The sequence below is a fragment of the Hyaena hyaena genome, unplaced genomic scaffold (assembly GCF_003009895.1).
Source record: "Hyaena hyaena isolate Hyena2069 unplaced genomic scaffold, ASM300989v1 scaffold_35, whole genome shotgun sequence".
In the NCBI taxonomy this organism is placed as follows: domain Eukaryota; kingdom Metazoa; phylum Chordata; class Mammalia; order Carnivora; family Hyaenidae; genus Hyaena; species Hyaena hyaena.
The window spans coordinates 2,491,043-2,514,452 of NW_024080667.1; the positions used below are offsets into that span (position 1 = coordinate 2,491,043).

Consider the following 23,410-nt stretch of genomic DNA (forward strand, 5'->3'; position numbering starts at 1 on the left):
TTTTTTAACGTTTTATTTATTTCTAGGAGAGAGAGAGACAGCGTGAGCAGGGAGGGTGAGAGAGAGAGGGAGTCACAGACTGAAACAGGCTCCAGGCTCTGAGCTGGCAGTCAGCACAGAGCCCGACGCGGGGCTCAAACCCACGAACCGCGAGATCATGACCTAAGCGAAAGTCGGACACTTAACCGACTAAGCCACCCAGGGGCCCCTCTAAACAGCTGACTTTAAAAATTCTTTAGGGGCACCTGGGTGGCTCAGTTGGTTAAGTATCCAACTTTTGCTCAGGTCATGATCTCACAGTTTGTGGGTTCAAGCCCCGCGTCAGGCTCTGTACTTACAGCTCGGAGCCTGGAGCCTACTTCACATTCTGTTTCCCTCTCTCTCTCTGCCCCTCCCCTGCTCACGCTCTCTCTCTCAAAAATAAACATTAAAAAAAATTTTTTTAATTCTTTAAAAGAAACCCACGAGAACATAATATAAAACAAAATACTCCTAATTTCACTGCTTTGCATGTACTCTTCTAGATCAGTTTACAAACTCTAAAATAAAACTGACATGCACTGATAGAATTCCCACCCACACAATAACATTATCATACAAAAGAAAGATAATAATTATGTTATTAGGAGTTATTTACTTCTCTGTTACTTCTTTTAAGCTGCAAACCATAAGTCAACCTTCAGGAGAAATATTAAGTAGAGGGTGCATGAAGATGAACCAAATGGGCAAAAAGGTGCTCAAAAACATTCAAATGCTCTTATTTCTATACACTGAAATTCTTTGGATGAAAGCAAACCCCCATTACTTATTTTTAAATGTTTATTTATTTTTGAGAAAGACAGAGACGGATTGTGAGTGAGGGTGGGGCAGAGAGGGGGAGACACAGAATCTGAAGCAGGTTCCAGGCTCCGAGCTGTCAGATAGAGCCCGACGTGGGACTGGAACACACAAACTGTGAGATCATGACCTGAGCCGAAGTTGGACGCTCAACCAACTGAGCCACCCAGGCGCCCCACAAGCCCCCATTAAATGGGAGTGTTATAAAGGTAAAGGGTGATCTTGATAAATTATCAGGAAGGAAAGAAAAAAATTTGAAAATAAATTACTTAATGATATCAAGCTGGTGACATAACACCACAGAGAGAGGAATTAATACAAGGTGTTTTAAAGTATGGTATTTTTGACTCACATCTTCTACGAGTTATACTTTTAAGTACAAAAGCACGGAGTACCTGGCTGGCTCAGTCAATAGACCATATGACTCTTGGTCTCAGGATCCTCTGTCTGTCTGTCGGTCTCTCTCTCTCTGCCCTTACCCCATTTGCGCTCTCTCTCTCTAAATAAATAAATAAATAAATAAGCTTAAAAAAAAAAAGAAATACAGGTTCACTATTGGATAAAGCAAATAAACATGGTAACAGTATTTAAAAAAAACAAAAAATCAGCATAAACAAAGAGATACAAGTAGAAAATTAAAGAAGTCAAATAAAAACCATGTAATTATACATTCGAATCAGAAGTATCAGTAGAGGGGCGCCTGGGTGGCTCAGTTGGTTAAGCATCCGACTTTGGCTCAGGTCATAATCTCACTGTTCATAGGTTGGAGCCCCGTGGCTGGCTCTGTGCTAACAGCTCAGAGCCTGGAACCTACTTTGGATTCTGTGTCTCCCTCTCTGTCTGCCCCTCCCCTGCTTGCAGTCTGTCTCTCAAAAATAAATAATAAACATTAATTTTTTTTTTTAATTTAACATTTATTTTTGAGACAGAGAGAGACAGAGCACAAGCTGGGGAGGGGCAGAGAGAGAGGGAGACACAGAATGTGAAACAGGCTCCAGGCTCTGAGCTAGCTGTCAGCACAGAGTCCGATGCGGGGCTCGAACCCACGGACCGCGAGATCATGACCTGAGCTGAAGTTGGATGCTTAACCGACTGAGCCACCCAGGCATCCCTACTGTCTTTTAAATTTTGAAAAGCAAACACTTTTCTAATTATGGTCCTTTACAAACAATTAGTATGGAAACTACATTTACTGATACAGTAATTAAATCTAGGCAATTTATTTATACTAATGTTCATTTGCTTGTATTACACTAAAAGAGAAAATATATTTTCTCTTATTTCCCTCCAAAATGATTGACAGCTGATTTTTTTTTTGAGAGAGAGAGAAAGAGAGGCAGAGGGAGGGAGAGAGAGAATCCCAAGCAGGCTCCAAGCCCAGCTTATGGGCCCAAGGAGGATCCCATGACACTGGAATCAAGACTTGAGCTGAAATCAAGAGCTGGACTCTCAACAGACTGGGTCACCCAGGCATCCCTGTAGCTGAGTTATTGACTAAAGTACTCCAATTCAGGAAGCCTGATATAAGGAAAACTTTCTTTTAAAATCAGCTGAGCAGAACTTTTAAGTTCTGTTTATAATATGCAGTGTTACTTGAGGGAAGCCTAGAATTATAGTTCTAAATGTTTATTTTAATTTTATAAAGAAAAGCCTATTTAACTAAAACAGCAGATTAGCATAAATATCTTCATTATTACTTCCTATTTATAGTGCTATGGCCAGAACCAAGAGCTATTTGCAAATTTAAAGAACTGACAGAAAAAAAAGTATTCAGAATTTAAACACAATTACAAATTCTACAAATGTTTACTGTCTACCAGAAACTGATTTAGAGGAAAAATACATAATTGCATACACACACACACACACACACACACACACACAAGTGGGGGGACCACTTGAGATTTAGATGTTACAAAAGATTTTTATTATTAACCTTCACCCACAGCGGTACTGATTTCAAATCTGTAATAATCAAGATGTAGTCATTTGTATGCAAAGACAGAATCACTAAGACTCTTCTATTTATCTTCTATTTTAAATTTTCAAGTTTTCGGGGCACCTGGGTGGCTTCAGCTTGGGTCATGATCTCACAGTTTATGAGTTCAAGCCCCATATCGGACTCTGTGCTGACAGCTGGGAGCCTGGAGCCTGCTTCGGATTCTGTGTCTCCCTCTCTCTCTGTCCTTCTCCTGCATGCTCTGTCTCTCTCTCAAAAATAAATAAACATTAAAAAAAATTTAAAAGACAAAATAAAATAAATTTTCAAGTCTTCTAGTTAGAACTGACATTGGCAGTTTTTTACATTGCTGAGCCCCCTATGCTGGTTTAGCAGCAGTAGTTATCCAAAAATTAGTTGTAGTACTAATGAATACACTTTGACTAAGTTACTAAAATAAGTTAATCAGTATTTCATTATGTATACATTTCATAAAATGCATATTTTCAGTGTACTGAAAGTTGCATTAGCGGTAGACCTAAAACGGGAAGTCATTAGTAAAAAATATTCTGTACATTAGTACAGAAAGACATGCTTCACCAACTCTTTTTTTTATTTATTTTGAAGTCTGTACCCAACACAGGGCCTGAAATCTTGACCCCAAGTCAAGTTGCATGCTCTACCAACTGAGCCAACCAGATGCCCTTGACTAACTCATTTTTACAGTCACAAAAATGACTTCATAAAACAAAACCTAATTTGCACAATATTGCTCATTCAAAAATAAAAATTAGGAGAGCCTGGGTAGCTCAGTTGGTTAAGTGTCTGGCTCTTGATTTCAGCTCAGGTCATGATCTCACAGTTTGAGAGTTCGAGCCCCATGTCAGGCTCTGTGCTGACAGTGAGAAACCTGCTTGGAATTCTCTATCTCTGCCCCTCCCCTGCTCACACGCATGCTCCCTCTCTCTCAAAATAAATATAAACCTAAAAATAAAATTGTCGCTTAAGTAAACACACAACAATATGATCACTATATAGTGTTACGAATACATGAATATATAGTAAAATATACTAACATGCATGGTAATGATAATCAAAATTCATTACGGTTATTTTAGAGATCAAGGCAATTGGGACTGGTAGGGGAACTTACAGAGTTTCAATTGTTACCTGTGTGTTATATTTTCTTTTTTAGAAAAATCTGAAGCAAATACAGCAAAAAGACAAACTTGATAAAGCTACAATGTTAAAAAAAATTTACTGCCCCTGAAAGTATTTTTTATAAAATGTGGAATGAGACATTGTATTTCTTGGGGTGCCTGCATGGCTCAGTCGGTTGGGCGTCCAACTTCGGCTCAGGTCATGATCTCACGGTTCGTGGGTTCGAGCCCCGCGTCGGGCTCTGTGCTGGTGGCTGGCTTGGAGCCTGGAGCCTGTTTCAGATTCTGTGTCTCCCTCTCTCTCTAACCCTCCCCTGCTCATGGTGTCTCTCTCTCAGAAACAAATAAAATATTAAAAAAATAAAAGAAAAAACTAGGAAAATGAAGTGCCATTCTTGAATTATTCTACTAGTGCTTCAAATTAAGTGTGTTAAATCTTATAGTGAAATTAAACAAGAATCAATCTTATGTGTGGGAAAGATGAAAAAATTGCTAGGAAAGATGTTGGCTTTTTAAAAGGCAGGAAGAATAAAGAAATGTATTACTGGTTACATAAAAAGGTAAATATACTAATGCCACTGAACTATACATTTACAAATGACCAAAATGGTTTTATGTTTTGTTTATTTTACCACAATAAAAAAGAAAAGTATTAGAAGTCAAGTAAGTTTAAATTGAAGCAAGACAAATTTTATTCACAGGGAAAAAGGACAAAAATTCCAAGTGAGAATTCCTGCTTAATAGCAGAAATCCAAAACTGAAAAAGCACAGCTGATGGCACACTGATGTAATCCTGTCTCAGTCATCAAATAATATGAAAATTGGCACAAAAGAAAAAATATTTTTTGTCACACCTATGGACAAAAAAATGAAATAGCAAAACTTAATTTTATTTTGAAGAACACATTTCTGAAAATTTCCAACTTTATCTGTTATCACTCTTTTCATTATTTAAATTCAGTTTAATTCTTGATGACTATATATGCCCCTGGGTATCTATTACCTCTCTGACCCCTCGTTCTGAGGTTCCTTTCTCCTTTCATACCTAAATGCGGAGGTGACCCCTAAAATTCCATTTTGCTCTTGCCACATTTTCTCCTTAGACAATCACATGATTTCAAATATAACCACTAAGAGAATGACTCACTAGACTGTACAATCATTGAGGTTACAGACTGCCACGACCATCTAATATGCCCAGCAAAGGCAGGTTCAATTAAACATTTGTTCAAGACAGCTGGATACACAGGAGAGTCACTCCACAACTCTTCCATAGGCCTGATTCTCCTGAACTACATACGTCTCTACATTTTCATATTCTCATTTCCTTCTGGATAAGTATTGCCAAATTCATATTGAACATTCTTCCAACCACCTGCTTATCCTCCTGCTTACCTGACCCAAAACCTAGCGGCCATCTTTTTTTTTTTTTTTTGTATTTATTTTGAGAGACGGAAAAAGCAAGCAGGGAGGGGCAGAGGGGGAGGGGGAGGGGGAGAGAGAGAGGGAGAGGGAGAGGGAGAGGATCCCAAGCAGGCTCCACACTGTCCTTGGAGCCCAATGGGGTTCGAATCCATGAACCAAGAGATTATGACCTGAGGCGAAATCAAGAGTCTAATGCTTAACAACTAAGCCACACAGGCGCCCCTAGCAGTGATCTTTTATCTTTCCTTTTCTCTTCCCTCCCATATCTAATCTGTTGCCAAATTCTGCCCCCCCACCCCCTAGCAGTCACCCTTCTTCCTACTTCTCTCCACTGCTGCCCTAGAGGCCCAAATCATCTCTTAACTAAACTATCATAACAAAGAGAAGGACTTGGTTTTTCCACTGCTTACTCCTTCAGTCTCCAATTTTACTCTGAGTAATCTCTACACCCAATGTGGGGCTCAACCCCATGATCCTGAGATCAAGAGTCAGATGTTCCACCAATTGGGCCAGCTAGGCACCACTCCAATTTACTCTTTTACTTCAGAATTAATTTTCATGTGTAAATCTGGATCAAAAACTTTCATCAAGGAGGGGGATGGGTGAAACAGATAAAGGGATTAAGAAGATACAAACTTCCAGGGGCACCTGAGTGGCTCAGTTGGTTGAGCTACAGAGACTTGATTTCGGCTCAGGTCCTGATCCCAGGGTTGTGGGATCAACCCCCTGCATTGGGCTCCCCGCTGAACATGGAGTCTGCCTAAGATTTTCTCTCTCTCCCTCTGTCCCTCTCCCCTGCTCTCTCTCTAAAACATACGAACTTCTAATTATAAAATAAATAAGTCACAGAGAAGAAAAATACAGAATAAAGAATATAGTCAGCAATTTATAATAATTTTGTATAGTGATGGGTGGTAGTGATTACACTTACCATGGATGAGCACTGAGTAATGTACAGAATTATCAAATCAGGGAGCCTGGGTGGCTCAGTCAGTTCAGTGTCCGACCAGCTCAGATCATGATCTCACAGTTTGCGGGTTCAAGCTCCACACTAGGCTTTGCGCTGATAGCACAGAGCCTGCTTGGATTGTGTTTCCCTCTCTCTTTGTCCCTCCCCTGCTCATGCTCTTTCTCTCTTTCAAAAATATATAAACATTAAAAAAAAAAGAATTATCAAACCAATTGCACACCTGAAACTAATATAACACTGTATATTAATTATATTTCAGCAAAAAAAAATTTCATCCATTACTAAATGCCTTTTCTTTAACATTTAAGGTCTTTAGCATTGCATTTTATGTGGTCTAAAACTTAACAGTTAAATCATTTTAAGTATATATTTCAGTGGCATTCAGTGCATTCACATTGTACAACCATCACCACTATCCACCTCCAGAACTTTTTCATCATCTTAAACAGAAACTCCCGGGGGCGCCTGGGTGGCTTAGTCGGTTAAGCGTCTGACTTTCGCTTAGGTCATGATCTCGCGTTTCGTGGGTTCGAGCCCCGCGTCGGGCTCTGTGCTGACTGCCAGCTCAGAGCCTGGAGCCTGTTTCAGTCTGTGACTCCCTCTCTCTCTGACCCTCCCCTGCTCACGCCATGTGTCTCTCTCTCTCCTAGAAATAAATAAAAATATTAAAAAAAAAAAAAAGAAACTCCCTATTCATAAAGCACAAACTCTCCGTTTCTCCCCTCTCCTCCACCCCTAGTAACTCCTACTCTACTTTCTGTCCCTATGAATTGGACTGTTCTAGGTACCTCAGATAGGAAGATTGGTACATATTTGTCTTTCTGTGTCTGGTTTATTTCAGTTAGCATAATGTCTCCAGGCTTCATCAACATTGTAGCATATGTCAGAGCTTCATTCCTTTCTAAGGTTGAATAATATTCATGTACAGAGTACTGTAACATTGTATTTTAATATCCCATTCATCTGTCAATGGACATTTGGGTTGTTTTCACCTTTTGGCTACTGTGCATATGCTACTATGAGTATTGATGCAGAAATATTTCTGAATTTCTGCTTCAAGATATATACCTAGATGTGTAATTACTAGATCATATGGTAATTCTATGTTTAATTTTTTAGGAACCAGTATACACAGCTAACATGAAGTCACCACAATCTGGGTCAAATCTCACTTTTGTGTGCTTCTCCCACTCCAGCCTAGTCCTCTATGGCAAACTAAATTTCCATAGAGCCTCTACCTCCTGCCTCTGTGACCTCTTGTTCTTGATGCTGTTTGGGATACAATTTCATTCGTGCAAATCTGCCTATACTTCAAACCTGGCTCAAGCACCACCTACTCTAGAAAACCTTCCCTAATTGCTCCAACTAGAAAGGATCTTTTTCTGAATTCCATTTATACTTCCTTCTTTCTACTATCTATAATAATCAGGTACACACCTTTCTCAGCAAGTACGGGTTATAATCTAACTATGTATGTACTGCCTTTAGTAACTAGCAGTAGCAGACAATGAATAAATGAACAGAATGGATCAATGACAAAAGAATAAAGATAAAATCTAACTCAAAATGTCCTTTTTAAAAAAATATTATTTAAATCCAAGTTAGTTAACATATAATGTAATAATGATTTCAGGAGTAAAATTTAGTGATTCATCACTTACATATAACAGTGCTCATCCCAACAAATGCCCTCCTTAATGCCCATCACCCACCTAGCCCATTCCCCACCCTCCTCCCGCCATCAACCCTCAGTTTGTTCTCTGTATTCAACAGTCTCTTATGGTTTGCCTCCCTCTCTCTTTTTATCTTATTTTTCCTTCTCTTCCCTAACTCAAAATTTCCAATCAAGTTGAGGGCTATGAAGAAAACCAAGCCATACTTGTTAAAATCCTTTTTAAAATGTTATCTGTCAACATTTTAAATGTACATGCTGGGGACCCCTGGGTGGCTCAGCTGGTTAAGTGTCCAACTCTTGATTTGGGCTCAGGTTATGATCTCCAAGTTCCTGAGTTCGAGTCCCGCCAGGAGCTATGCGCTGAAAGCACTGACAGCACAGAGCCTGCCTGGGATTCTGTCTCCCTGTCTGCCCCTCCCCTATGCAGACACGTGTGTGCTTGCTCACACACAAGATCACACTCTTAAAATAAATGAATAAATAAATGTCTTCCAAATTTTCAGTAAATCCAACTTGGTTCCAATTTTTAAATGTAAAAATACATATTTAAACATAGAATATTCTATAGCCTAATTTTTAAAAAAGACGTAGGAGATTTTATAATATTCTTGCCAAAAATAAATATGAGAAAACTAGCAATTTTGTAATGTTTAGAATCAAAGTGCTAAGTGGTTTACATATTACAACTGTGTATCTTTAAGTAGGGGAAAGAAACAAATTCTGTATCAATGGGTGTCCAGAGACAACTAAACACCAAGGCTTAACGCTATAGTTAAAAATGTTCTAAAACTGTTTGAAACTTGTCAGACTTTTTTTGTTTGTTTCACTACTTTAAAGTTGAGCAAAAGAAAACAAAAGAACACATAAAATATGGTCCCATTTACATAAAGTTGACAAACAGACAAAACTAAACTGTTTAGAGATACATATGCAGGTGATAAAACTATCAAGAAAAGCAAGGAAATTATCACAAAAGAAAGAATAGTGGTTAAATTCCGGGGCACCCTAGTGTAAAACCCACTTGGGATTCTCTCTCTCTCCCTCTCTCTCCTCTCCTTCTCCGCTCGTACTCTCTCAAAATAAATAAACTTAAAAAAAAAAAAGAATAGTAGTTAGTTTCAAGAGATAAATGGATGTAATCAAAGGTGGGTACACTGGAAGGGCCTCTAGTCTCTAGCAATATTCTATTTCTTGACTTGGTTGGTGGTTACATAGGTATTTGCTTATAATTATTCTTTAAACACATGTATCTTATGTATTATTCTGTATGTCTCATAATACTTAAAAATCTAGCTGAACCTAACCTTTAACACTATTTAATAATAACATGTAAAGATTTCTGCAGCTGAACTTTCCCCTGAACAAGTGCTCACATATTTCATCTGAAACTGTTTCAGGGGTGTTTGGCTGGCTCAGTTGGTGTAGCATGTGACTCTTGATCTCAGCGTTTTAAGTTTGAGCCCCACGTTGGGTATGGAGATTACTCAAAAGAATAAAAACTTAAAAAATAATAAAATAAAATAGTTTCATCTAACAGCACAGCAAAACCAACCTGACAAACGTACAAAAAAAAAAAAAAACAAAACAAAACATCAAATCATTAGGAACTCAGATAAAAAGGAGGAAATCTCACTGGAAATCTCTTAAGGTTTCAGTGCTCCTCAAGTTGTAATGTGGATCTCATTGAACTACGGATTTGGACTCAGTAGGCCTGGGGTGCAACCTGACATTCTTCTGCATTCTAACCCTGGTGATGTCAATGCTGCCAGTCCACTGACTCTGAGTATCAAGTTCTTGAGTAACCATCAAAATGTGGCTGTGTCAGGGGCGCCTGGGTGGCTCAGTCAGTTTAAGCATCTGACTGCTGATTTCACCTCAGGCCACCATCTCACTATTTGTGAGTCTGAGCTCTGCATCAGGCTCTGTGCTGACACTGCAGAGCCTGCTTGGGATTCTCTCTCTCCCTCTCTTTGCCCCTAACCCCCCTTAAAAATAAATAAACTGTGAAGGGGCACCTGGGTGGCTTAGTCGGTTAAGCGTTCGACTTTCGCTTAGGTCATGATCTCACGGTTCGTGGGTTTGAGCCCCGCGTCGGGCTCTGTGCTGACTGCCAGCTCAGAGCCTGGAGCCTATTTCAGAGTCTGTGTCTCCCTCTCTCTCTGACCCTCCCCTGCTCGTGCTGTCTCTCTCTCTTTCTCTCCTAGAAATAAATAAAAATATTTAAAAAAAAATAAAAATAAAAATAAACTGTGAAAAAAATAAACATACATATGTATAGACACACACACACACACACACACACACGGCTCTCAAGATAAAAGGAAAAGGAATCAACAGGTATTGAGAGTATGTGCCAGCTGCCTTACCTCATTTAATCCTTACCCCAACTCTATAAGGGGCATATTATTAGTCACACTTTACAGATGAGCCAACAGGGCTCAGATAAATTAATTTGCCCATGACTACACAACTTTATAAAAATAAGAATTTGAATCCACTTCTATGACTCCATTTTTTTTTTAAGAGATGGTATAAACCAGGCTTTGAAATTAATTTAAAGTAATTCTCAAGGGGATCCAGGCGGCTCAGTCGGTTAAGCCTCCAACTTCAGCTCAGGCCATGATCTCACAGTTCGTGGGTTTAAGGCACACACTGGGCTCTGCTCTGTCAGTCCAGAGCCTGCTTGGGATTCTCTCTTTCTGGTCCTCCTCAACTCCCGCTCACGCTCGCACCCTCTCTCCCTCCCTCTCTTTCTCAAAATAACAATAATTCTCAAAAAAAAGTAACTATAGCAGTTTCCATTTCATACTATCTTGCATACAGATTTTTAGCTCATTCTTCAAAATGTCCTTCCCTTGGGGCACCTAGGTAGTCCAATCAGGTCAGACTCTATATTGTCTCAGGTTGTGATCTTGAGGTGGTGGGACAGAGCCCCATGTCGGTCTCCATGCTCAGTGTGGAGCCTATTTAAGATTCAATAACTCATTCTCTCTCCCCCACCTCTTCCTCTCTGCCCATCTCCCTGGCTCTCTCTAAAATAAAAATAAAAATAATAATAATAATAAACAAAAATGCCCTTCCCTATGTTATTCTCTGCTATGATGCTGATTACTGTCATTGTCATTCACATTTAAACTAATTTAGCTAACACCCATCTAACATCTAACTTCCCAGATTCTAGTCTCTTTGCCCCATCAATCTACTCTGAAGTCTCTAGGAAGGAATTCACTAAATGTGAGCAAACAAGAAGCAAGGTGAAACAGTGTTTCAGGAAGTAGAATCCAAAGTACTCTACAATCCCAGGACACTCCTATCATATCTGTTTGCATATACAGTCAGCTTCCTCACCCAAACATATTTTGCAAAGAACACAATACTTTTTGACAAGATGCTGTAAGAGAATGGAAATTTTTGTTTCCATTCATATTTTTTCTGGTGGTGGTGGTCAGAACAAAGGAATTTATGAAAGATAAATAATCTCTTGTCTATTCCCTATCCCCCAGAAACCTCAAGGACAGTGGTATGTGCACATAAAGTAAATCTTTGTTTCACAAGCTTATCTGACCATTTAAAAAAAAAAATCACCTAATAAGTAAATTTCCTGAAGACTATCAGAAAATAGGGATGGTTCCAGGAATCTTAAAAAAAAAAAACAAAAAACTGCAGCAGATCCAAGTTCAGAAAACCCTCAGTAGTACTTTTAAAACTTAACCTAATGGGGGTTGGTAGAGTGTCTGACTTCGGCTGAGGTCATGATCTCACGGTTCGTGGGTTGTTCGATCCCTGCATTGGGCTCTGTGCTGACAACTCAGAACCTGGAGCCTGCTTCGGATTCTGTGTATCCCTCTCTCTCTGCTCCTCCCCCATTCATGCTATGTTTCTGTCTCAATAATAAACATTAAAAAAAAAATTTTAAAAACCTTAACCTAATGTTCTCATTTATAGCTTTCCTATGCCTTGCATACTTTACTAAACCATAGGTTTAAAATATGGCTAACAGGGGCACCTGGGTAGCTCAGGCAGTTAAGCGTCTAACTTCACCTTAGGTCATGATTTTTTTTTAAAAATATTTTTTATTTATTTCTAGGAGAGAAAGAGAGACAGCGTGAGCAGGGGAGGGTCAGAGAGAGAGGGAGACATAGACTCTGAAATTGGCTCCAGGCTCTGAGCTGGCAGTCAGCACAGAGCCCGACGCGGGGCTCGAACCCACGAACCGCGAGACCATGACCTAAGCGAAAGTCGGACGCTTAACCAACCAAGCCACCCAGGCGCCCCAGGTCATGATTTAATAGTTCATGGGTTCAGCCCTGCATGAGGCTCTCTGCTGTCAGTGCAGAGCCTGCTTTGGATCCTCTGTCTCCCTCTCTCTTCCTGCCTCTCTTCTCAAAAATAAATAAATATTTAAAAATATTTTTAAAAATAAAAAAATAATAAAATATGGCTAATAAAATTTCCAGAAAAATATAAAATATGATAGAAGGAGATCTTAGAGATTATAGAGCAATTGAACCCTTATTTTCCTATGAGGAGAAACTGAGGTCAGAAAACATGCAACTTCCTAAGGCAGTGAACTGGTTACAAAACAGAACCTGTGTCTCAGTGCTCCTTCTAACCCACCATACCAAGATCTATTTTCAAAAGAGCAGCAGTAAAGCATCCCTTACTGATGTTTATCAGAGACTGACTATAACAAATCCGGCACATCCACACAACAAAAATGCTGTGAAAATGATTCAGGATTACCTGCTCCCTTATGGCAAGATCTCTTAAAACCCCACAAGAAAGGTGAATAGTTTACATAATATGGCAACCTTCTGTGTAAGAAAAGAGTAAAAAGAATATATGCAGATATTTGCTTCTTTTTTTTTTAAATGTTTATTTAGTTTTGAGAGACCGAGAGAGATAGAGCATGAGTGGGGAAGGGGCAGAGAGAGAGGGAGACACAGAGACGGATGCAGGCTCCAGGCTCTGAGCTGTCAGCACAAGAGCCTGATGCGGGGCTCGAACTCATGAACCACGAGACCATGACCTAAGCCGAAGTTGGACGCTTAACCAACTGAGCCACCCAAGCGTCCCATATATTTGCTTATTCTTGCTCCCCCCCCAAAAAAAAAGTTGAAAAGGATAATCTAAAAACTAATAAAACTTAGGGATAAGAGGATAGTCCAAGCACCAGCCATGTGGCACATCTTGGCAACTCCCCTTCGTGGTCCCGGCTCTGAAAGTGGCAGCAGTGCTTGAGGTGGTAACCCTCCCCCCATATTCTTTAAAAGTTCTGGTAATACCATCTATCCCTTAAGTTCCCCAACTCTTGAGATAATAGTTTCATCCAACAGTTATGAATCTCTAAGTTACATCCAACTCTTTTTTTACTCTATCTTGCATCACAAATTCTCTACATTAAATCTCCTCTATTTGAATACCCAGTACATTTTCCATTCTCTTGACTGGATCTTGACGGAATGTTAAGGGTAAAAAGAATCACAAAGGAATCTTAAATTTGATTCACTAATTTTGTTAGAATATAGATACTATATATTTTTTAATTTCTTATGTCTAATAGAAGGTAAAGCAAATAAAGGTGAACAATGCTTAAAAACCAAGATCTCCATTTAAAGAGAAACAAATATAAAACAAAGAAAAAAAAAAGCCTGCAATATGTTCAAATTAAACTGGAAATATCAATATGAAGTTCTGATTTCTAAAAAACAAAAACAAAAACACATTTTCCAATTCTGCCCATCGAAAGGACCCAGTTGCAATCAGCATTCCTACCACTCAGATCTTGGGTTTCTAATGGCATTCCCTATAAAAGAAACGAGGTCTTGTTAGAAAAATTATTTTAGGTCAAGGACAAGGAAAGTACAAGGTGAATCTGGGATATCTTGTTGTGACTAAAAACAATCCAAAGACCAATGAGAGCATGTCAAAAGGATACAACAGCAGTTTAAAGAGACAGATTGGCCAAAGTTTATCATCAACAGGACTAATGGCTTCAACTCAGTGTAAAATAATGAATAAATAAAAATCCATGTCCCTAAGTGATGCAGAAAAAAGCAAAGAATTAAACACTGTACCTGATTAGGAGAGATTTTTAGTAGCTCATTCTCACTTGATGGTTCCTTGCCAGCTAATAAGTGTGGAAGGAAGAGTGATAATAACCATCCTCCTCCAACCTCCAATGAAACAACTGATTCAAACACGAATCCTTAATGGATGCTAAAACCAACAAGTGAAAGACAGCTGAGAAACCGCTTTCTTGTATTATGTTAATTGCCACCCCATAGATGACCTGATCACTGTAAAGGGAACACTTTACAATGGAAAGATCAAGATTTTCACACTAACCAAGTGATCAAATTTTGCATAATTATAATGGAAAAACATGGCATCAAGTATGATACAATAGGAGTACACAGTATCACAAAGGATTGCAGATATAAATATAATCAAGACTTTAGAGTTGTCTTAAAGGGGTATAAAGGAGTTAGTTAAGTGACACAATGAAACATTGAAGACAAATCATAAATGTGGAAGAGTCTATCAGAGAACCAGACTGGTATATTCAAAAAGTCAATGTCATCTAGGGAAAGAAAAGGGAGGAGGGTCCTGGGGTGGGGGGGTGGGGGGGGGAGATGGACTCTTTTAGATTAAGAAGCAAAAACTAAATAACAGCCAAATGCAATTTAGGAATCCTCATTGGTTTCTGGTTCCTACTTTAGTCCTCTGCACTTGTGTTCCCTCTGTCCCCAAAACTGAACACTGAACATTCTACCTTGTGTCTTTCAGCCTGAATATTACGTTTTTGAAGAGGCCTTCTCTAATCCACCTAATCTCAGTCTTCCCCCTTCTGCTCCATGTCATTATCACATCACCCTATTTTATTTTCTTTGTAGTGATTACTACTATCAGAAATTTTGTTTACTCGTTAATTGATTTCTCCAATTTCAAAAGATTCAGGAAATTAGAGACCTTGCCTATTGTGTATATTGCATCCCTAATACCTTGAACCATGCCTATCCCATAATAACATTCAATGTTTATTAAATGAATGGACCAATGAACAAGGCAAGAAAGATTCCACAGGTACTTGGGATCATGCAAAATCTCAGAAAACTCATGAGGAACATAAATCTGTAAGAATCAAAAGTATATTCTAAATGAATATCTGAATGCCTAACACATAAGCACTAAATGTGCCAACAGGGCACTAAAAATACATATGAATTACACTGTATGATATATCCCTTTTAAGCTAAGTGGCAGAAATTAATTAGCACAATAATTTTCATTTTGGATATTAACTTTAACCTAATTGCAAGGACAGTGGTTCAGTGCTAGAGCATACAGGAGACACTACAGAGCTGCAGACAGTAGTTAATGAAAAAGAAAAAGAAAAAAGGCTCCCTACTTGGGAAGATGAATGTTCTTGTACAAATGAGCATAATATGCACAAGAGGCAGGCAAGGTACCATGAAGGTCAGAGAATTCCAAAGATAAGTAGAGGAAAGAGGCAATCATGAGTTCCATGGGTTCGCTTTTTTTTTTTTTTAAGATTTTAAAAATGTTTCTTCATTTATTTTTGAGACAGAAAGCACAAGCAGGAAAAGGGGACACACACACACACACACACACACACACACACACACACACACACACAATCTGAAGCAGGTTCCAGGCTCTGTGCTATCAGCACAGAGAGCCTGGCATGGGGCTCGAACCCATGAACTGTGACATCATGACCTGAGCCGAAGCCTTAAACAACTGAGCCACCACCCAGGCGCCCCAGTTACCATGGGTTCTTGATCAGAGTTGAAACATTCGAACAATACTCCTTAAGATCGGTCTGTCAAAATAACATCACCTCAGTGTTAACCATTTTTTCCAAAGATCACTGAGAAGAAAATCTCAAGTAACAGCAGCTACTGTTTACTGGGTGGTTACCATGTGCTAGGCATTTAAATATTTTACACGTTATGAGATAGGAATTTTTTTGATGTTTATTTTTGAGAGAGAGAGACAGAGCATGAGCAGGGGAGGGACAGAGGGACACACAAAATTCGAAGCAGGCTCCAGTCTCTGAGCTGTCAGCACAGAGCCTGACGCAGGGCTCGAACTTGTGAACCGCGAGATCCTAACTTGAGCCAAAGTCAGATGCTTAACCAATTGAGCACCCTATCTCTTTATTTTTGTAACTTCTACAACTAATCTGGGGCTCGAACTCACAATCCCAAGATCAAGAGTCACATGCTCCCCCAACTGGACCAGCCAGGCACCCCTCTCTGTCCCAGTTTTAATGTTCCATAAAAACAGTGTAATAGGGGTGCCTGGGTGGCTCAGTTGGTTGTGTCCAACTCTTGATTTCAGCTTGGGTCAAGATCTTGTGGTTCTGGGATCCAGCCTCCCCAGCATGTACACCTTCTGTGCGTGCATGCGTGTGCGTGTGTCTCTCTCTCAAAATAAATAGAGATTAATATATATATATAATAATGTCTAAAATCTGAATGTTTACTATGTGCTAGGCAATGTGCTAAGATCACATACATTCCACATTTAATTGTCCCACAACACAGGTATCATTATCCTCATTTTATAGATGAAAAACAGACATAGGGAAGCAAAGGTCCATATCTAAGGAAAGGAGAACTATAAGCCTGAGTCAACCTGGGACCAAAGCCTAGGATCTTAATCACTACGTTAAAATAAATGATTATCAGGCCATCCCACAGAGCATATATAAACCATTAAGTCACCTTTTTAAAAATTGTTATTGGGATAATACATACATAACATACATGACAACTTAATCATTTTTAGGATGCCTAGGTGACTCAGTGGGTTAAGCACCCAACTTCAGCTCAGGTTATGGTCTCACAGTTCTTGAATTCAAGCCCCACGTTGGATTGGGAGCCTGCTTGGGATTTCCTCTCTCCCTTTCTCTGCCCCTCTCCAATGATGTGCATGCTCTCTCTCTCTCTCTCTCAAAATAAACAAATAAACTTAAAAAAAATCTTTCTCCAGACAATGCACCAAGAGACTCATTCTGGTAGGAAAAAAAATCCTGTTCCCTATTAACAACATGAACCAAGCATTCATTTTTTTTTAACTTATTTATTTACTCAGAGAGAGAGAGCGTGCACATGGACAGGAGCAGCAGAGAGAGAAGGAGAAAGCAAGAATCCCAAGCAGGCTCTGCACTGTCAGCACAGAGCCCAGCATGGGGCTGGAACTCATGAGCCATGAGATCATGACCTGAGCCAAAGTCAGACGCTTAACCGACTGAGCCACCCAGGTGCCCTTAAGTGAACCAAGCATTTAAAATGAGAATAATAAGGGGCACCTGGATGGCTCAGTTGGTTAAGCGTCCGACTTTGGCTCAGGTCATGATCTCCCAGTTCACGAGTTCAAGCCCCCATGTCAGGCTCAGAGCCTGGAGCCTGCTTCAGATTCAGTGTCTCCCTCTCTCTCTGCCTCTCCCTGACTCATGCCCTCTCTCAAAAATAAGCAAACATAAAACTTTTCTCTTTAATAAAATGAGAACAATAAGGTAAACACAAATTTTGAAATACATCATACTAGTGAATTCCTTAAAACAGTTGAAATAAAAATATCCTAAATAGGGGCACCTGGCTGGTTTAGTTGGTAGAGCATGTGACACTTAATCTCAGGATCATGAGTTCAAGCCCCACATTGAACATAGAGCTTAAAAATAAAATTTTTTTAAAAAGTATCCTTGGGGTGCCTGGGTTATGTCAGTCGGTTATGTGTCCAACTCTGGATCTCAGCTCAGGTGATGAGACCAGTTTGTGGGATCGAGCCCCACGTCAGGTTCTAGCTGATGGTGTGGAGCCTGCTTAAGATTCTCTCTCTCCCTCTCTCTGCCCCTGCCCTGCGTTCTTTCTCTTTCTCAAAAATAAATAAATAGGGCACCTGGGTGGCTCAGTCCAACTCTCAATTTCAGCCTGGGTCATGATCTCATGGTTTGAGCCTTTGAGCCCCGCACTAATGGTGCAGAGCCTGCTTATGATTTTCTCTCTCTCCCTCTCTCTGCCCCTTCAGCACTCTTTCTCTCTCTCAAAATAAATAAACTTTAAATAAACTTTTTAAAAAAGTATCCAAAATATTAAATATTCTAAAGGAATATTAATAGTTGAAACTAAATCTTGTTTGCCTTTACTGAAATTAACTGAACTACCTCAAATTTATGTATTACTAAAAGATAAGATACATTACTGTCCAGAATACTAAAATTTTATGTAAAAATCTATTAGTAACCAATTATTATATAAAATCTATATATTTATCATAAATAAACAAGCATCAAAGCATCACAAGATTACTTCCGCTTTGGAAGCAAAAGCGGCACTGGAAAAAATTAAATTAAAAACAGGAGAAGGGGCACTTGGGTGGCTCAGTCGGGTTAAGCATCCAGCTCTTGGTTTCAACTCAGGTTATGATCTCATGGTTCGTAGGCTCTGTGCTGACCGTGTGGAGGCTGCTTGGGATTCTCTCTCTCCTCCCTCTCTCTCTTCCCCTCCCCAACTCGTGCTGTCTCTGTCTCTAAATAAATAAACAAAATAAATAAATAAATTTTAATATAAATAAATAAAAACTTGGGAGAAAACTTTACAAATTAAAAAGTAAAAATTCAATACAGAACAAATCAAAATCCAAAGCAAATTTGCTTTCCAATACATGCATGAATACGGAAGTGCAAAATTAAACTACAGGAATGTCACTAAGTCATAATTTTATAAGACATTTAGAAGGCCACTTAAAAACAATTTAGTTCTTTTTTTTCCCAACACTTTTTTGGCTTAAAGTAAGCCATATGCCTAATGTGGGGCTTGAACTCACAACCCCAAGATCAAGAGTTGCATGCTTTTTTTCTTTTTTTTTTCCTAGGAGAGAGACAGCATGACAGGGGAGGGTCAGAGAGAGAGGGAGTCAACAGACTGAAACAGGCTCCAGGCTCTGAGCTGGCAGTCAGCACAGAGCCCGACGCGGGGCCCGAACCCACGAACCGCGAGATCACAACCTAAGCAAAAGTCGGACGCTTAACCGACTAAGCCACCCAGGCGCCCCAATATTTTACTTTTTTTAAAGCAATCTCTACACCCAACGTGCAGCTGGATGGAACTCAATTCCAAGCTCCACCGACTGAGCCAGCTAGGCACCCCTGGGCAATATTTAAATGACTTGTCCATTGTCCTTGTACGTGGAACAAACTCACAATGCAGAAAAATAAATGAACACATCACTCTCACTTTTCTATCAACCACAACATTAAAGCCCTCATTTTCAGCGTTGAGTGTTTACATGGTAACATGTAAACACGAGTATTACCAAATTATAAATGTTCAATTAGTACTGTACCACTTAAAGATTCTACACATCCAAAAACTCATAAAATTTTTGTGATATGTGGAACAACATGCTTAATTAATTATAAAACTACCACAGCACTAAGATGAGGAACTTGCATTGGGACACAGAAATTTAGTATCACAGATTCTAAGCAACCTCAAGCTACATGAACAGATTCTATAAAATAGTTCAGTAGAGTTCCAGTTTAGGTTGTCAGCTTCGCCCAAAAAGCCAAAGGACCTTCTCATTGAATTTACTATTTCGAGAAAGGAAACAGTGCTAATAACCACTTATAGTCAACATCCTAAGGGACTCACAACTAAACATTAACCAAACATGATCGAATTAAAATCATATAGTACCTCTTGTGCCAGTTTACAAAACAAAAACAAAAACAGCATCACTCTAAAGTTGTCACCATTTAGTAATCTGAGATATTTTAACTGCAGCTGCAACGTTTGTGTTTGCTGCCTGGAGTATGACTCACTCTCAGCTTCTCCCAAGACTCTGCTGGATTTTTGAGAATGCAGAAATCATAACTGGGGCAGACTGTGTGGGAAGTGTCATGACAGTGAATGAATAAAAGGGGGAAAGAACTCATAATAAAATTTTTTTTCCGTTTTTATAAAAAGCAAGTCACTCACAAAAGGCAGATTTTTCTGCAGAATAGGAAAGGCTGGGAGTAATCCTGGTCCTGAGAAGCCTTCCTGGACTCCCTTGGTTGGATTCCCTGCACTTCTCACTTCTCACGCCACAATATACTTAACTGGGTTCCTTGTCTGGCTCCCCAGCCAGCCTAGAGGCAACCTGAGACCAAAGGATGTCTTATCTTAGAACCATTAGTACCTACTTTGTAGAGGGCCCTCGGTAGGGATTTTCATAAAACTGATCATCGAATAATCATTCTTCCGTTTACCTTCTATTTTACAAAGAACTTTCACAAAACATTACCTCTTTTGACTCACATAACAACCTTGGAGTGGAAAAGGCATTAGTTAACCAAATGGTTTCTGGTTTTATAAAGAATTGTTAATGCGCAGACTGAAACAACCTTGAAATCACAAAAGATAATCATGGATTTGTTCATCTTTGAGATAACTTCTCCTTGTGACCTCAATATTCTTTTAAAACCCAGAGGCTTTGCTAGCATCTTCTGTGCCTGCTCTTCATTAATAGGTAGGAATCACCCACCGCCCTGAATCTGACACAAGAGTTTTAACTACATAAAGCAGTGTTATACAAAGGCTCTTTTAGAAATCAGACAGTAAAGAGCATCCTAAGCTATTTTTTTTTTCCTGATCCTATTCTTTCTGTGACTCTGGGAAGGTAAAGAATTGCAAAAGGCAAAACGCTGGAGAATGAATGATGTCATGGAAGTCATGAAGTTGCATCAATGCCTGATGATGATTTAGCACAACAATGCAACACATTATGCCAAGATGCATAATGTCAAACCATCAGGATCTTCTACTGCATTAATTTCATGACTCTTTACTAGCAAACTGAAATGTAAAGCGGCTCTCAAATTATGATGAGGAAGAGGTTATCTGCTCACGTCTATGTACTTATGAAAGGCACTAAGAAAATCGACAAATTTCTATGGGAAAGGCTTTAAGGGGAAAAAAAACAAGGAATCAGTTAATATTAAACCAAACAGTTGTCATTTTAACAATTAAAAGCTTTTTGAAGTAGACTAAACATCCGTGGCTGACGTAGCTTGAGTAACAGATTTATACTGGGTTTGTCAAAAGCAAACAGTTTACGGGGTACAAGATGACAGCACACAATACAAAGGACATCCGATCAGAGTATACACATGCATATGCTCCAAGTTAGGGATTTGACAGAGAGCCACAATTCGCTGTAAAAGCTACAGAATGAATTTTAAATGTTCAGCTCTAAATGGGGTATTTCCTCCTCTGGTTTCCTTCTCCCTTTACCTATGATGTCATCATTTTAAACATGAGCAAAACAAATTTAAGTTATAAAGGGAGTCGGTAAGTCCAAGCCCAAAGCGGTCGCCTCAACAATCGCCCATTGCACAATTCCAACTGATTGGACCGTCCTCCAAGGAAGAGGCCACAAGGCTTTAAACCGGCTTCCCAGCGAGGTAAACGAAATCAAAATCTCCAAATTAGCAACTGCAGGATAACGAAAACTTATTCTCAAAAAGGAATTACAGGCATAGCACAAGGCCCTTGCCAGCAAGTGGGAACTGGCAAGGTGTCTGAATCTTCACCCAGAGCAATCAGAATCGCACCATCGAAACACTCCAAAGACTTCGGCAATTAAGAAAAGGAAGCTTTGATCTTCCTACCAAAATTCGGGAGATTTAACAGACAAAAGCACCCGGCTATTCCGAATCTCAAAAATAACAAAGGTTGCCAACAAACGAAACCTCCGTTAGCACCTAAGTTCGCCTGCAGAGCCCGGGAAGATCTCAGGATGGGCCGCTCTCCGTTTTCAGACCCGCTCCCACCCTCCACCGTTCCCTCCGCACAATTCTCACAGTCACAACGTGGACTGCTGTCTCCCTCAAGGAGACCCGCAGTTCCCACCTAGCTGGACGAACGAACACCCAAAAAGCTAAGCGGTTAGACAGGCTGCTTGCGTTTTATTTTTTAAAGCCAATTCCAAAAACCTCTCCTCCGCAGCTTCAGCGTCAACGATGCTGGGCCCCTCGCCGCAGCCCCAATTTTGGAAGACACTGGGCTCCGGCTCCTCCGCGCAAGGCGGTACGGGATTCGGGGGCTGGGTGGAAGATGATCTGACTGACACCCTCACAGCCAGCCTTGCTCAGGTCATATCCCCTCTGGAGGCCCCGGTGAGGGGACGCGTACCGCCCTGCTCGAGGAGAGGGGCCGGGTTCAGAGGGGCACTCCTCCTCCCTGCCTAACCCAGGGAGGCCGAGGATGACAACCGCAAGGCCCCCGGGCCAGCCAGCACCCACCCCCGCGCAGGATGCACGCCCTGGGCGGGACCCGGGACGCCCCCTGCCCCCTGCGGGCCTGGGGCATAAAGGGCAGAAGGCGCCCGCTCCCCGCCGCGGCCCCAGGAGGGGGAGAGGCCTCACCTGGCCCAGCCCGCGCCACGCTCTCGGGTTCGCTCCGCTGGCGACGGCGACGAGGGAGCCGGGGACAGGACCAGAGGGGAGGCGCCTCGCCTCAGGCCGCGCTTGCCGCACTCAGGCTCCTCACAGCTGGCGGGACCCCGAGCCGCCCGGAGCCGCCATCTTCCTCCACTCAAACGCCGCCGCCGCCGCTGAGGCTGCTCTGGCCGGGAGAAGACAGCGCGGAATGCGCATGCGCGGGGGGCGGGCGCGGAGGACGCGCTCGCACAGACGTCAGCGCGGCGGGACCGCGCGAGGCGGCCTAGCGGTGGAGCCATGTTGGGAAGGGCTGTGGTCCTGGGCAGAGGTTCTCCAGAGGTTGGAACGCCGCCTGGGGGTGTGAAGCTGGAGTGAAGAAAGCGTCCGCTTTTCTTGGGTCCCTGGAACCGACCTCAGAGATGCACGCACACTCGAGACTGTGATAGACCCCTGGCCTGGAATTAACTCATCTGCAACCCCGGAGGCCTGATGAGCGCAAGGGAAGGTAGTGGTGAATGGAAGTGCTCTTGGAAGTCAACGTGAGAAGGGAAACAACGTGCCTTGATCGTGCGATCAAAGTGTCCCTTAACGGAAGCAACCATTGTGCGACCTGCTACTAGCTCCATTTATCAGATGAGGAAAACTGAGGTGCAAAGTACTATCAGTACATTTTCCCAAAGCCACACATCTGAGTGGCACGGTGAGGGTGTGGGAAGCAGGACAGAATTTGGACTTAGGCATATATGATTCCCAGGCTCCAGTACTTTATGGTGTCACTGTCACCAGGCAATGGGGTCCAGCAAAGTACCGCTTCCAAGGGAGCAACCTGGTGTGTAGGTGAGAATCTTCATGGACTCATGCATGGTCTAAGGAAATGCCAGAGATACAGAGCCCAGGGGCTTCAGTCTTCACCCCTTGAACCTGAGACTGAAGGAATCTTAAACTGCCC

General features: G+C 40.9%; 1 protein-coding gene across 1 annotated transcript in view; it reads right to left on the reverse strand.

The window, feature by feature from the left end:
• FBXO42 (F-box protein 42) overlaps positions 1–22,626 on the reverse strand; it is an 89,633-nt gene extending 67,007 nt beyond the window's left edge. The window contains exon 1 of the mRNA XM_039229029.1: positions 22,447–22,626. The gene's annotated coding sequence lies outside the window, so the exon portion shown is untranslated. The remainder of the gene's footprint in view (positions 1–22,446) is intronic.
• Between the last annotated feature and the right edge of the window lie 784 nt (positions 22,627–23,410).